Raw genomic sequence first — 16,327 nt, forward strand, 5'->3', positions numbered from 1 at the left:
CTCATATTTAGGTATAACCCTGGCGTCGAAGTTAGAGTGGAAACCGCATATAGCCCAGTCGATAATAAAGCATGCTCAGTTAACTGGTGCATTAATAAAAGAATTCCACTTGTCTCACACTAGACCTATGATACCAGCACTTAAAATATATGATGCTAAGATAGGTTCTGCAATTCTCTATGGGGCAGAACTTTGGGGTTATAGTAACCTCTCCCAGATGACCGGGGCCCAAAATAAGTTTTTGCGTATAATTAATGGCCTTCCAGCATCCACTCCCCTGATCCCTCTCTATTATGACTTAGGGGTCTCGCGTCTAGAGGATATTGCTCGATATAGACCAGTGGCTTACTGGAGGCGACTCTGGGTTACCCCGGAACTCTCACAGTATGCCCGGGCTTTCTTGGACGTTAGGGGGGCTGACAAGGCGCAAAAGATTCTATGGATGCGGGAGGTCAAGTTAATTTATTTTGCTATGGGCCTAGGAAGTCTATGGGAAGACCCTACAGCACATATTTCTCCCCCTAAAATTTTTTTAAAAGATTTATATTGGAAGGTGGTCTCAGAAAGAAGATTTGGATCATGCATTGGCCCGTCCTTAACTTCGGATTTTATGGCACTCAAGGACAGGCCCCTGTTTGAAAATTATTGGGACTGTATTACAGTTGTGGAGGATAGAAAGAGATACCATCAATTCAGGGTGGGTACGCTTCCTATTAACTCTTTTGTTGCCAAATGGCGAGGAGGCCTAAACCCTGATTGTCCTTATTGCCCTACTCAACAGGAAAATGTTGGGCATATTTTATTTATTTGCCCGGAGTACAAAATTCCAAGGCGGGTTTGGCTTAAACCTATTTGTCTCCTATTAAGTTTTCGGTCTGGTGTTGAGGCTTTGCGGTGTTTAAAAACCGATACATCTCAATCTGTGACTATTGCTGTTGCAAAATTCCTCCATTGGACATGGGTAATTCGTGCATATTAATTACGCCTCATTTGATTATCTAGCTACTTTAAAAAAAATATTTTTATGACTTTTAACAATGAGATGTTTATTTATAATTGTTGCTGCTATGTATGCCATATTCTGCAATTTGTGATGAGATTAAGGTCCTGTTCTTTTTTCCTTTCCTAAAACTGTTAAATATTTTAATGTCTTTTATGATGAAAATCGAAAAAAATACTTGAAATTGAGTCTGTTGCCCATCTTGCTTATCTTGTTCTTTGTCCTCTGAAGACAAATAATCGTCAGAAACCTCATCAGGAGCACTTGGAGTGGGAAATTTATACGGGGGTGGGGGGCATACTAATAGGATGCAGTCATCCTGAGGTTTATTAAGTATAGGATAAATATGGTGCCTAATAGGGTACTGGCCATTTACCTCTAATCGACGTTCCCCATCTTCGTTTTCTATTTTTTCCTTTTAATTCTAGCGCTTTTTGATATATCGTTTTTCGTCGTTCTTTTTCTGCTATAGCTTCTGGTTTTTTTTCCACTCTCTTGTGTACTTCTTTCTCCTTTTGCCCATAATCATTTGGCTTGGAGCCTAGTGCAACCTAATTTTCAGCCGGAGAAAGTATTACATTTAAAGTACTAAAGAGTTACAGTATACCCCAGACGGTGAGGACCAGCCAGTAAGAGAGGTTCTTTGAGAAAGAGTAAATTCTCGGAAGTGTACTAATCCCCGGAGGAGCTAGGACAGAAAGTAGGCCCAGCCCAGGCTTGCATGGGCGCGGACGGGCCTGCTCTTAGGCCGAGCCATTCCGTGCAACGGGTGTAACCCGCTCGCTAAATAGTGCTCCGGGGCACAGCTGATGCAGATTGCAGGGGCTCCTTGCCTGGTCCACCGAGTTCTGGGACTACGAATCCCTCTCTGGTGCAGGTCCCATTCTCCCACGCAGTGGGTGTTGACAGCGCACTAAATAGCGCACTAAATAGTGCTCCCCGGGCACCGCTGATGCAGATTGCATGATCTCCTTGCCTGCCCCACAGAGTTTCAGGACTACGAGTCCCTCTCTGGAACAGGACCCGTTCTCCCACGCAGTGGGTGTTGACAGCGCGATAAATAGTGATCCCAGGGCACAACTGATACAGATGCATTGTAGGGAGAACTTCGAAGCTTACAGTCAAATTACAAAGTGTAATATCCTCACTGTACAAAACAGCACTGCAACTTTGAGGTTTATGATGCCGACTCTGGGCCGAGCACTCCTTCTCTTCGCCATCACTCAGCAAACCCAGCAACTCCTCTTGGATTTCTTACTCAACACCCCCTGATCTCTTCACTTTCACATCTCTCTAAAGTCTAAACTACTCTTCACACACTACTCCGACTCACACGGCCTGGCTCCGACGTCTATGGGACATATTGGGAATTTAAAAACTCACTCTTACACTCACATCGCGGGGCGAAACGTTCAGATCCATTTGGCGCCCCTTCATAGCCCTACTCACTAAGGAATTTAGAGAGCTGACCTGCCCCGCTACTTGTGGTTGTTACATCTTGCTGACCCATATGCAACTTGAATCATGGAGCGCACTCAGGAGAATTCTCCTGTATACTATATAGCAAATGGTACTGGGGTTGGGGGCGGGGGGGGTTATTGGGTGGGATGGGAGGTGGAGTTTTGTTCTCTTTTCTTAAAGGGGTTCATAAGTTGCATGATTACAACGTGAAACAGAGAGGGTCCTCTCATGATGTGTATTGTTAATTTGACATTCATTGCGACAATAAAAAAATAGATTTAAACCTAAACTACTCTTCAATGTTCCATTACTTTACAGTCCCCACACAGCCTCTCACATGTTGCTACAACCTATGCAACTCTTCAGTGCCTCAAGTCGTCACAGCACCTGCATCCTCCACCACCTATTCACTGTCCTATCTACTCAGTCTTAGCATCTTTTCACTTCCTCATCTTTCTACAGACTGCATCTCTTCCCTGCCACACCTTTCTACAGGGTCTGCATCTCCTCACTGTCACATCCATTTACAGCTTACATATTGTCTGAATAGTGGATAGAGGCACAGACTTGCCCAAGATTAAACGGCTTGTTAAAGTGATTAGTGATGTACTACTTCCTCCAAAGACTATATCTTTACTACCATATTGCCACCTTATTGACAAATGCTGTGGAGAGAAAGTAGGGCTGGGAAGTAGGGAGGCCAACTTTCCATTATCATATCACAAGACTCATGTGGCATTCCATAAACCCGTCAAGGCCTACGACATAGTGACAACTCCCTGGGAAGGGTAGTTACTTGTGTTGTCACAGCATGTGTGGTCGGTTAGGTTAGTTGCAAACTGCAGAATCTGCTTACATGGTTTTTAATCCCGGCCTCCCCGTTTGCCAGACTTTGAGTCATTATTTTTTTAACTATTCCTCTACTCTCTTTCTAGCAAGATTGAAAGTATTTAGAATCAATTTAAAATCTGCCAGTAAGAGAGTGGTTAAAAAATGGCCTCTGTCCGCTAATACAACATTATGTGAGCTCTCTGAAACAGGCTCACTGGAAGGAAAAAGCCGAAAGCATAGTTCGAGCAGGACTCCAGCATTGTACAGTATCTCCTGTGCTGCAACTCAGGGCAGCAGTGCATGAAGCGGGACAGGAGCCACGAATGTGGGACAAACCTGTCAAATGCAGGGCAGTTGGCCATCCTACAGGCACTCCATAGTTTGGGGTGTGGAAATAGGGAAGACCTTGAAGATATTGAGCGAGGGGCGCACATGCCTCTCCTGTTTTCCCCCACTCGAAAGATGCCACTGCTAGTCTCCTATCGTTTCCATGCGTTGATGATTACATCATCTCAAACACCAGATACCCTGGATCTGCATATACAGTACACTGGTCAAATCAGATTCAACACTGCACACACAATTGTTGTTAGGGCGGAGAATAAGTTGGGATCCTCCACAAAGACATGATGGACCACAAGAAAAAATGTGCACTTTAAAGTCCATCTACTTCATTGTTCAAAACAAACTACATCTATGAGTCACTCATGGCATTTGGACGTTCTGCAACAAAAATATTTTGCAAACTGCGCACAAATTTTACTCTTGACCAGGTGACGTTATATTAGAATACTGTTGCAACTTTTATTGGATGCTTGTGGATTTATGCCAAAAAGCTATGGCAATAAAGGAAACAAAAGTGCAGCTTGAAGTACTTCTTCTTTAATTTAAAATGTTACTAGAATTTTGAGACAATTGTTGTAGGTTTCTGCAGTTAATCGTTGTCCCCCAAATTCGGTTTATGTTTGCAAAATGGGACATCCTTAGAGTACTGCGACAGAATAAATTAGCAAATGTATTATTATATGTTTGTATTTCATCCTAATACCGTCAAGTAATATTAGAGCAGACAAATTAAAAAAACAAACCAAAACTCTTTACAAATAAGTATAATCTGAGAAAAGTATGTTTGTTTGTGCCTCATATACCTGTAAAATAGTAGCCAGTGTAACTGTACACTCAAATTTTGGCTACTACAGATCTAAAAAAACTGCCTCCATTTCTATGGCTGTTCCCATTGATGTTTTTAAATCCGTTAATCCCACCAAAAATTATAATTATTCTTTCTCAATCAAATTCTGGCACAAATACCGGCAAAGCCAATATGTCTGGCCTTAGCAAGTTGGTGTGAAGGTTATTTTTATATTTTGTCAGCATAAGCCACAAAAAGAAGAAACAATAGAAAACGCGCCACAGCCTCAATATGGCACCATGTGTTTAAATTTTTTTTATTAAAAAAATAATCAACCATCACATGTAATTATAATAGAGCAGTGCAGGTGCTTCCTACCAGTCTGGTGTACTAAGAAAAGACATTTTTAGTTTTAATGCACACCACATGAAAATGTGATTCTTACTGATGCAAAGAAAACGTGAAGACATAGTTTAACCACACATGGATGGCTGGAAAAAGAAATTTGAAGATTTGAAGAAAAAAAAAAAGTATAGGCAAAAAAAACAAAATGTCCCACTAGTCCCAGCACTAGAGTACAGAATTTTAGGCAGGTATGAACATGTGATCAGGAAAAATACTGTCACTCAGCGCAAGCAAGCCAATGTCTAATTTGAATCCCTCATTGACCCATAGTATATGCTGTGGTGGGGGGGGGGGAAGCAAAATGAGAAGGAAAGCTGAAGATACCATTGGATAAAGAGAACCAATCTTAATCCCCTGTATATGTATGTATTTATGAAGCTAATGAGACCACAAAGGCCGATGGAGAGAATCATCCACACCAAACAAGTAACCAGCCCGCTGTGTAGCTGTACAAACCTAGCTCATTCTCTCTTGTCCACTCTAAGAAGCCTCAAATTTTGTAAATCCAGTATTATTGTAAACTGTTTATTTGAATTAGCAGAAGAATTGATGTAATAGTTCTAAAGTAGCTTGTGAAACAAACTGCTAAACAAATGAGTCAAAGTAATTGGGAATCAAGTTAATTCTGACCTGCCTAGCTGATGTAACTGCAACAAAATTAGGCCTGGGCAGGTCCGCAGATCTCCAGCAAGTGATTGAAAAACTCTACTACGCTCCGCGGTGGTCCCTCCAGCGGCAAATTCTGTTAAATCGTGCTGCTCGCAATGATTTTTAGCGCCAGGAGTTTGTCCTGTGCTGTAAAATCAGCACGAACAGCACTATGCATTGCACCAGAGTGTGCTGCTGCTTTTTGCTGCTCGAGTAGATATTCTACTCGAACAGCAGCTTCCTCAAGGAGAGTGGCAGATTTCTCAATGCGAGCTGTCGCGACATGCCACAACCGCCCATGTTGAAAAATCTCGCCGGGAGGAGGTCTAGCATGTGATTTTTTACTCACAAGCGCTTGCAAACTAAACGTTGGCCAGGCGGTCCAGAGGAAAAAACTTCACTTTGCAGGAGTTTTTTTTTTTAACTGGCAAAACTCAGCGGACACCGCCGGCATAGTGGAATCCTTTGCCCACCCGTAATTACAAAATGTACTCAAAAAGATAAACCCTGCCTGAAATGTTTCCAAAATCATCAGCCCGAAATGTCCTCAAAATCCTAAACTTGACACGTGTCCTAAAATCACCATTTGCAACCAAATTAAATAAAAGGCGTATACCAAATTGCCCATCAGCAGCTCATCCCGTTACTCAAGAGTTCACAGACAAATTGGCAAATCATTACACGGACAAAGCAGACACGTTTGACTCATATTTAAAACAGAGACAAAGCATCAGCACTAATCCTTTTACAAACCTGCAAGCCAAGAATACTCTAACCCAGCCTCTCCGTTTCTTCCAACACATTTCACAATGAATTTATGGACCTGGTCAAAGCAGGCAGGCCTGCCGGCAGCCCTTCTGACCCGTGGTCACCGCAAACCTTCAAGACAATTCTTCTACCAACCTCTGCTGCCACTCCAGTAAGGAGAATCATCAACAACTCCTTAACTACTGGAATATTTCCAGAAGAACTCAAAGTCATACACACGCCTGTTACCGAAGAAAACAAACTTGGACCAGCTGAACCCCAACAACTACAGACCGATTTCGAATGGATCTTTCCGCGGAAAACTGATAGAAAGAGCAGCTTTCGCTAAGATGTCACAATTCATTGAAGAGAATGCCATACTTTCAAACAGGATTCCGTCCGGGAAGAGGCACAGAATCTGCCCTCCTTCCCATCTGGGATGACCTGAAGAACACAGTTGACTGCAACGGGGTTGCTGCGCTACTTCTCTTGGACCTCTCGGCTGCCTTTGACACGGCTGACCATCACACTCTGATACAAAGACTCCACGTAGCGGGCATAGAAGGGACTGCTCTAGACTGGATCGCGTCCTACCTTTGCAACAGAACTAATGTCATCAATACCCCACCTTTCTTTTCCAAACCATACTTCACAAAAGCAGGGGTCCCTCAAGGCTCTATTATCTTGCCCATGCTTTTCAACATCTTCATTGATCAATCAATTTCAGCTCACGAGCTACATCTATGCAGATGACATGCAAATACTCATTCAACTGCAATGCCCCAAAGACATTGGAAACTCGCCAATTTTCAGTTATCTCAGAGCTGTGGATCAATGGATGACGTGGAGCCATCTCAAATTTAATGCTTCCAAAATGGAAATACTCATGTGTAGCAATTGGAAACATTATGACCCACTCGCCATGTGGCCGGATTATCAGGGAACACCGCTTAAATTATTGAAGGGAGTAAGAAACCTCGGAATGACCATGGAATACAACCTATCGATTAATGCCCAAGTGGACAAACTAGCAAGATCAAGCCTGGTTACTATAAAAACTCTGCAACAAATCTTCCCCCATTTGGGATATCCACACAAGGTCTAGGGTACCATCTCCCTGGTTTTGTCCAAACTCGATTATGCCAATAGCCTCTACCATGGATCATTTTTAACGACCATTAAAAGACTACAACGGATTCAGAACTCGGCTGCCAGACTACTCTTACATATAAAACTGCGAGACCACATCTTCCCTGCCTTGAAAGCCCTGCAATGGTTACCAGAAGATCTACGTTCAAGCTGCTTTGTATCACCCGCAAAGTGATACAATGGAACAGGACCGCTCTTCAACAGAAATAAAATCACCAAACACATTCAACAAAGGAACCTCCACTCTAGAGTGGCACCTCGCCTCAAAATGCCACGATACAGGAAAAACAAGCATTGGCATAGCCAATAGGTCTCGCCTTTGGGACATTAAGTGTTTAGTTATCCAGCACAATATCCTTGGTGCACCAACATCAACTGTTGCATGGCTAAACACTTATAAGATACAAGGTTTAGCCATGCAACAGCTGATGTTGTTGCACCAAGGATATTGTGCTGCAAAACTAAATAGTTATAAGGTCCCAAAAGCGAGACCTATTGGCTATGCCAATGCTTGTTTTTCTTTTGGTTTGCCGATCCGAGTTGGAGCGGTATGGGAAAGGAAAACAAGGTAGCATAGGTGTAAGACAGCAACATGGAGGGGAAGGGATAGAATCACGAAGGGCTGGGGAGGTAATAGGAAGGCAGGAGGTGCAAGACCCGGGCGCCGCGGGTGGGGGTTAACAACACAAAGAGAGGGGTTAGGAGGAAGCAATCAGAGATAGAGGGGGGCGTTAGGAGGGCGTTAGGAATGAGAGATATAAAGCAATATGGGGCAGGGGAGAAGCACACGGGCAAAATAGTGGAGGCCTCGGGTGGCCCACCCACCGATTGAGCAACACGAGCGAGCTCGGCAGCGAAGTACTCAGGAGAGAGCTGGAAAACACAAGCACTCTCTCAGAGTGCCGAAACAAAACGAAAACATTAGCCCCTGAAAAGGGAGCGCTAGGCCAACTATAGGCTAACAATATGTCTCACAGCAGGCAGCTGCCTAGTAGTCGAGACAGACAAACTAGTCTGGATGGGGATTGGGGAAACAGACTGCATCATTGCCACACTCGAATTCGGGAAAAAGAGAAGTGAGTTTGGAGTTTGTGCATGAGTTACTGCCTTCAAATGGAGACATAACTCTGAGTCACAGTATTTTCCACTAACCCATACTGGCAGGCAATTTTCTCCAGATGAACTGTGCTTTCTTTAATTGTAGCAGAAAAGGTTTATTTTCTTTGCTGTCTGAACAAAAAAATAAGCAGAGGTGCTAACGCGATGTTTGCTCCCCGTGAGAAAAAATGATAGGAACTAGGGGCTCGTGGAGGTCAGGAAGTTGCACAATAGCTTCTTTCCGAGGGACTCAAAGGAACCACAAAACTGCCACGCGCTCCCCGTGGTACCGGTATGGCCGGGGTATCTGCGCTGACAGCAGGTCCTTTGTCTTCAGCCCGGCCTGAGGGATGAGACGTCCCGCCGCAGCCAGGCACAGTGCATGAATATCCCACGCGCCCTCCTCTTCAGCTCTCAGCCTGAGGGCAAGATCCTTTCTATGAGGAGCAAAATTCACCATGAGGTAACAGTGGTGGTTAAATGCCTCTTTTTTATCACAAGAATATCAATAAATGCCAATAAAGACATCTGGCTAGGGAACGCTTCTTAGGCCGCTTCCAATTTACTGGAAACGCGTTCCACTCGAAAGGCCTCTTTGAATTAACAAACAAGCATTGGCCGCGCAAAACACGAGGGGGGGGTGGGATGAATGAACAAGCATTGGACGCGTGAGACACGATGGTGGGGGGGGGAGAGAAGCGGGAGTTCTGATGAAAGCTGGTGTGAAATAGCAGCAGGGAAGGGGGCGGAGAGGGGCTACGAGGGAGAGCTACGTAAAGCCATATGGCTGCTTTGCGCGCGTGCACGCCTCGTGCACTGTAGCTCTATGCCAGGGGAAGCACTCTCAAAACCCACTTACAAAATGTCTCAAAGAGACAGCTTTCGCTGTCTCAGCGAGACCTAAAAAACAATGGGTGGCACATCATTCTCTGTTCAAGCAGCCAAACTATGGAACTCTTTACCCCACCCACATAAGATTCACAGATAACAACCTTATCTTCGAAAAACTGCTCAAGAATTGGCTCTTCCCCACATAACCACAATACGCAAACAGATAGAAATATACAGCATATCTGTCTGTATATAAGCATTTATTTGTAATATAGATATCTACATATATGTGGATTGCTTTGTATAAACATGAAAAATACTTGTTTATAAAAATTATTATACGTCGATATTAATTAGTTCTGCTTAACAAATGTACATATTAATGATAGTAACATTATTCTATGTTTTTAACATGTATATAAGTGATTACATAAATAAGTAAATCTTGTTATCATAACTATCTGCAATTGCTGCACTACTGATAAAAAAATATATATCAAACTAAATAAAACTAATTTAAAGTACAACACTTGAAAGCCAGAGTTTATTTAATGCATCTTTAATCTACATATACGACCTTCCTTTAAGCATCTATATACCTTCCATGTACTTATGGATCTATATCTTTATTACTTTTGGATCTATATATTTATTACTTTTTACCTATTACTTTTTTTCTAATTCAGCGTATCCAATGCACTACCCTATTTTTCACCCTATACGGCTCTCAATATATTCTCTAGCTCAACTCTCTGACTCATCTCAAACCTATTTCTACTACTCTTTCCAATGCACTAGCCTATTTCTCACCCTATACCTCTATCAATATATCCACTACCTACACTCTCTCATTCATCCCAAACCCCATACCACTACTATGATCCCCAAAATAACCCTTTCAAGACTCTTCCCTACTCCACCCCTCCTTACATCATCTCATACCTCTTTTTACTATTTCGATCCCCTAATACAAGTCTTTCTAAACCCTCCCTTTCACTCATCCCCCTCCACCTCACTTTCTCATCCCAAGCCTCCTCCTACTGCTATGAGCTCCAAAACAAACAAACAAAACAAACAAAAAATCTAAATCTTTCCCTTATATCCCTCTACTGTCCTTTTCATTCCAAATAACAGACTAACATGTCTAACACTCAAATTAATTTCATATTTCACTATACTAATTCACCACTAATCCTTTATGGGTTTCGGAGTAGCGTGCTACTCGCTGAAAAACCACTGAAACACCTCATCAGGGGTAGCAAGCGCTATACAAGTGTAAACCTTTCTACTACTACTACCCCTTCACTATCCTTCTCAATCCAAATAACTGACTAATATATCCACCACTCAAATTACTTTAATATTTTCACTATACTAATTCACCACTAATCCTTTCTGGGTTCTGAAGAAGTGTGCTAGTCGCCAAAAAAAGCGCTTCAACACCCTAGCAAAGGTTACATAAATGCAACCTTTTTTCCCTCCTCTATCCCTCCACTATCCTTCTCAATCCAAATAACGGACTAACATATCCACCACTCAAATTACTTTCATATTTTCACAATACTAATTCACCACTAATCGTTTTTGGTTAGGGAGTAGCGTGCTACTGCCCGAAAAAGCGCTTCGACGCCTCATCAAGGATAGTAAGCGCTATATAAATGCAATTACAATACAATATTTTAGCCAGCTTCAATCTTCCCATATGTGATTTAAAAAACATGAACATTAGAAAGAGAAAAGTCATACTCATCAATACTTGATTATGTGCAGCACGAGGAATAGTTTTGGTTCGCTGCAAGAACTTACAACGAAAACAATTTCTTGCCAAGAACACAAACGAAGAATAAAGAGCAAAATGTATCTTTCAGACAAAAAGGCGTCTTCAGCGCTTGTCTGAACTATAAACATCACTGCCAAAACACATGCCTGTGCGCTGGGAAAAACAGCAGTTGTTAACTCTGCCAAATAAAACAGTGTCAAAGATTGTTTTACCACAGAAGTTTGTTTTTGTAAAAGGGAGAAAACAATAATACAGTATACGAGACAGGAATAAGAATAGTAATGCTAGTTTCCCTGCCACAATGAAATATCTGTATACATCTCCGTGTATGGCTGAGGGACACCTGTGATTGAACCAGGAACGTGCCATTACTGAAGCCGCCAGTAACTACACAGGAGCGCGTTCTGGCAGCGGCACTTCTCGGCTGTCAGCAACGCTAGGGGACTCGCGGAGACAGATATGTCCAGTGAACTTCTGTACCTGCCGGCTCCAGCTGGGAGCAGCGAAGAAACCCGCTCGCGCTCCGGTATTTTGAATTAGTTACCGGCTGGGCTCCCCGCGAAGTGATTAGTTGGGAGTGCAACCAATCACAGGCTGCCTGGAAGAACTCTAGTACCTGTTGCCGAGAGCGAGCCCCCCTCCTTCACGGCTTGGGGGCACCCTATCCAGGGATCCCCCTCCCTCTGCCGCGGCCCCGGAGGGCTAACTTTCTATGTTCAGGCCCTTGTTTCGTCCAATTCCTGCATGTCCAGAGACCGGCTGACAGCAATACCGAGAGAATAGCGGGTCGAGGAGCTAAACAACGATTTCTGCGGGCTTTCAAAGAGCGGCTTACCTTCGCAGGAGGGGGTCCCAGGTGTACGGCATCCGTCTCAGCCGGGACCGAGACCCGGGCCGCGGTGGCAGCTGGGGAACGCTAAGTGCGGCACCCGTTGCCGGCGTGGCGACGTCGGTGGTTGCCGGGGCAACGCTGGCACCTACTCAACTAGAGCGGCAGACTGCGGAGTGACTGAGTCCGAGATCCCTGCGCCACGGAATGGGCTGAGGGGACACCCCTTCCTGGCAACTAACTATTCATGGTTGGCGTCGCCTTTTGCCAAATAAGCCTGAACATTCTTTATTCCAGCACAATGTTTTAGCGCGACTTCTGCTGGCGCCTGATCGAGTATTGGCTTTTCTCCTGCAGGCACATCATCAATTAAAGTTTGCATTCCCTTGGCTGGCACGTAGTCAGTGCTTGTCTGCCCTGTGCTGCCACTTATTGACATTTCAACTCCTCACGCGACTTAGCCGAATTGATCCTTTGGCATTAAACCAGCCACTTAATATCACTGTGCCATAATCAATCATTGTCTTCTTCCTACTAAAGAAAAAAAAACTATCTTCCTTGCGCATCATGAATTAACAGTCTTACTCTTGACATAACACTAAATACATAATCGATTATTCGCATTTTATCCTTTTGCTCACAATTGTTGCTATTTCTCGGATTGGCACCTAGTGGCAAACTATATTTACTTGGCATACCTACTGCTAGAATAGCGCCCTTGACACTATTTATTTATGCATTTTTATATAGCGCGGACATTACCCAGAGGGGTCAGAGTGCTTTACAATTGACAGAAAGAACCTTACATGAGAAATTTAGATTAACAATGTAGTCGGTTACAATATGTATAGCTACTATGGTTACTTATGGTGAGACTTGTGTATTTACAAATTACATATTCCTTGCAAATTACCTGTTTAGAGAACTTAAAACCTTTAGGGATACATATTACAAATTTACATAATTGAAGCAGAAAGGTCGTTATAGCTCTTGTGGGTGTCATGAAACAGTCAGTGTCACGCGATTAAATGTGAGGCGGTATGCCTGGTGGGGAGCTCAGCAAGCAATGTTATTGAGAAAAATGTATTTGGAAGAGAAGAGTTTTGAGGTCTTTTTTGAAGATCCGGAAAGAGGTCATGATGCGAAGGTTTGAAGGTAGCAAGATCCAAATTCTAGTTGCACTACCTCTATCAATCAGTATTTGTTAAGTGCAGCTTGTCACCCCAAAGGGATCCAGGCGCTGGGGTGCGGTGTGCTTCAGTCGAAGAGCCAGGTCTTGAGTCCCTTACTGAAGTCAACCAGAGAGGGGGAGAGAAAGATTGCGCCATAAGTCTTTCCCTTTTGAAAGTTGGAGGTTCGCGCAGCAGATTTTCAGCATTACGTGAAGCTCTAGAGCCTGCTGATCTCTTGAGTTTGTTTGCTTGGTAGCGAGGGGTGGAAATATGAATGACTTTATGTCTGATGCAAGCAGTCTAATATATAGTTCTAGCTTCAATAGGAAGCCAGCAAAGAGTTAATAGCATAGGTGTGAAATGGTAATTTCTTTCGGGCCCCGTAGACGAAACGTGTAGCCGGGTGGAGGATGGATTTTAAAGGACATAGGTAGATCCTGGGGAGGCCTACAAGATGAGAATTACAGTAATCCAGTCTGGAGAGTACCAAAGCTTGGACAAGAGTTTTTAGGTCTTTCTCAGGAATGTAACAGCAAATCCCCCAGAGAAGTCAGTGATGGAAGCGTGCATTCTTAGCAATGGTGTTGATTTGGGATTGGAAGTTAAGTCTTTTATCCAGGATGATATCTAGGAATTTGGCACTGTCGATGATGGTAGGTTTACTTTTAAGAATATTTAGATTATCCATCCATGTTTGAACAGGAGGTGGAGCGTTTGGCTATGCCTGTTAAGGGCCAATCAAGAGAGACTGCTGGAAGGCTAGGTTTTGGTTCACAGAAAATAAAGTTTTATAACTTATTTTCTGTATTAGTTATGATAAATTCAACAGTGGCAAGTTTTTGGATTTCTCATTTCTAATCTTTCGAGTCCATGTAATATTATTTTAACTCACACCAGTCAATAGTTACACAGTATTACAGTATTCCCATGTTAGCCTTTGGAACCAAAAGTGCTTCGTGGGGAAAACCAAAATTGGTATTGTTTCCCTCACCAGGGCATATAAAACATCTTTTAAAATGTCCCTGCTTATGTTTACATGGCAACCTACCATACGGGCCCCTAGGGTAGACCTTAGGGGTGACTTATATGTAAAAATAAGTAGTTTAATACTTTGGAAGCACCTTTAAATCCAAGGTCAAATTTGCATGTAATTGCAATTTGAAAGAAGCTTGCAAAGCAGGGCTGATTTAAAAAAAAAAACAGCAGGCAACACAGCAGTGCACGTTTAAGTGGCACAAAGTTGCTGGGCCTCTGTAGGAAAGTAGGATCTGCTTTCATGGCCACCCCCACTTTTTCCTGGTGTCAGTCTGTTTTTTTGACTAGTCTGACAGGAATCCTGCTAATCAGGACCCCAGTCACTGTGCTCTCTCCCTAAATTTGACTATAGTAAGTACTTTGGTACCTTCCTAATTGGCTACTGGTCCTTCTAAGTCCCTAGTATATGGTATTAAGGTACCCAGGGCATAGGTACACCAGAGGTCACCCATGGGCCGCAGCATGTATTGTGCCACCCTTGAGAGACCTCTTAAACTGTGACTACAGGTCTGCCATTGCAGCCTATGTAAGCTGTTACTGGCACCACTCACAACTCATATGTTTCCTTATATCTGAGCTCACTGTACTTAAAACCTATAAGTCACCCCTGAGGCAGGCCTTTCTCAGAAGGCAGGGTGCTTGGTTATAAGTGTGAGGGTGCCCTACATGAGCAGGATACCCCCTACAAACCTAGGAGTCGATTCTCCCAGCTTTGTAAGTATGGTCAGCCATTTTATACATATAGTGGGCATCAAGTCAATTACGAGATGTCTAACTATATAAGGGCTGCACCAAAACCGGTCATGTTTGGTATCAAACATGTTGGAATCCTACCCAAACACCGATTCCAGTGTTGGATGTAGGATCCCATGTAGTGGGAGGCTCCCCTAGGGACCCCCCTGTATTCCCGGTACCAGCCTGTCTGGGTCTAACAGCAAGCTAGTTCTGATGCAGACTACATACACTGTTCTTCCCTCCTGCTGCTGAACCAGGCTCCAGCAGGGGAAGGTAGAACAGTAGGTTTCCTGTCACAGGGAGGTGTAACCACCTCCCACACAGGACTAAGTGTATTGGGCTGGGGCGCTTGCCAGCACCACCAGACTGCTTTGAAGGGTACATTTGGTGCCTTCCTTGCATACTCCAGTTGGAACCAGTTCAGGGAGCTGTTGGCTTCCGCTCTGGCGCGAAACTGGACAAAGGACATGGGAGTATCCTCCCCTCTGTCCAGCCCCTCCCCTGGAGCGTCCCAACCCTTTCTTTTGGGTACGTAAGGGCTTACCTGTGGGTGGCATTGCAGATTCATCATGGGACAAGATTCAGATCCAAAAACACTTCATCTTCAACCATCTGGGCATGTTGAACTTCGCTTTGGGAACTGAGCCTGCATCTGGAAGACTCCTGCTGCTCCTGGTCTCGTCGTCCTGCCAGTCTTCTGCGTCGTCTGTGCTGTGCTCCATCCAGGTTCTTCTCCAGACCTCTGGGCATAAAACACACCTGAAGGAATCTCCCTTGGAGTGAAGGAGCCACTCCCCTGCATCTGTAGGCCCCGCAACTCAGCTGACCAGTCTGCTGCTCCTGACGACGTACGGACTCCGAAAGGCTCATCAACACAGGTGGTGATTCTACAACTCCCTCGAGGCCTGCACTGTCTTCTTAGCAAGTTTGAACCCAGTATGCCTCGTCTGTACTGCTGTAGCAATACACCTGTGCACCGTGTCAACTTGCCGTTGCCAAGGCTTGTTGAATCTCTTCACCCGAGGTCTTCGGGCTCCAAGAAGCTCCAGCCTCCAGCATCTCTTGCTACCAAGATCTTTGCCCTCACCGCATCCTCTGCACCGTGGGCCTGCATCATTGGTGAGATGCTGATGGTCCTCTTGCAACTCCTTTGCCTTCGGCCTGTGGATCCTCTTGATGGTCTTCTTTGGCTCCAGTTGGCTCCCCTGCTTGCTCGGGCCTGCTCTGAGACTCCTGTGTTTGGAGAACCCCTTGGACCTTGCTGGTCCCGACACTGCACCTCTTCGTTTTCCTCATCTGTTGCTACTTACAAGGCTTGTTAATGCTCCTGCCCTACACTGACCCCCTGGCTCTCGACGTACAACGTGAGACAGCTCCTGGATGACTCCTGGTCTTCCACGGTGTTGCCTGGTCCTCACAGCTGTAGCGACAAGGTAACAGTCATTTCTTCTTCATCTTCATTCATAGGTGGTCA

General features: G+C 44.2%; 1 protein-coding gene across 4 annotated transcripts in view; it reads right to left on the reverse strand.

The window, feature by feature from the left end:
* STK33 (serine/threonine kinase 33) overlaps positions 1–12,123 on the reverse strand; it is a 1,543,521-nt gene extending 1,531,398 nt beyond the window's left edge. Inside the window, exon 1 of one of the 4 annotated variants that reach the window (XM_085648124.1) lies at positions 11,918–12,123. The gene's annotated coding sequence lies outside the window, so the exon portion shown is untranslated. Of the gene's footprint in view, positions 1–11,425; positions 11,651–11,698; positions 11,846–11,917 lie in introns of those variants that run through there. The other 3 variants (XM_085648123.1, XM_085648121.1, XM_085648122.1) reach the window with 3 other exon arrangements.
* Between the last annotated feature and the right edge of the window lie 4,204 nt (positions 12,124–16,327).

The sequence above is a fragment of the Triturus cristatus genome, chromosome 3_2, assembly GCF_964204655.1.
Source record: "Triturus cristatus chromosome 3_2, aTriCri1.1, whole genome shotgun sequence".
NCBI lineage: Eukaryota > Metazoa > Chordata > Amphibia > Caudata > Salamandridae > Triturus > Triturus cristatus.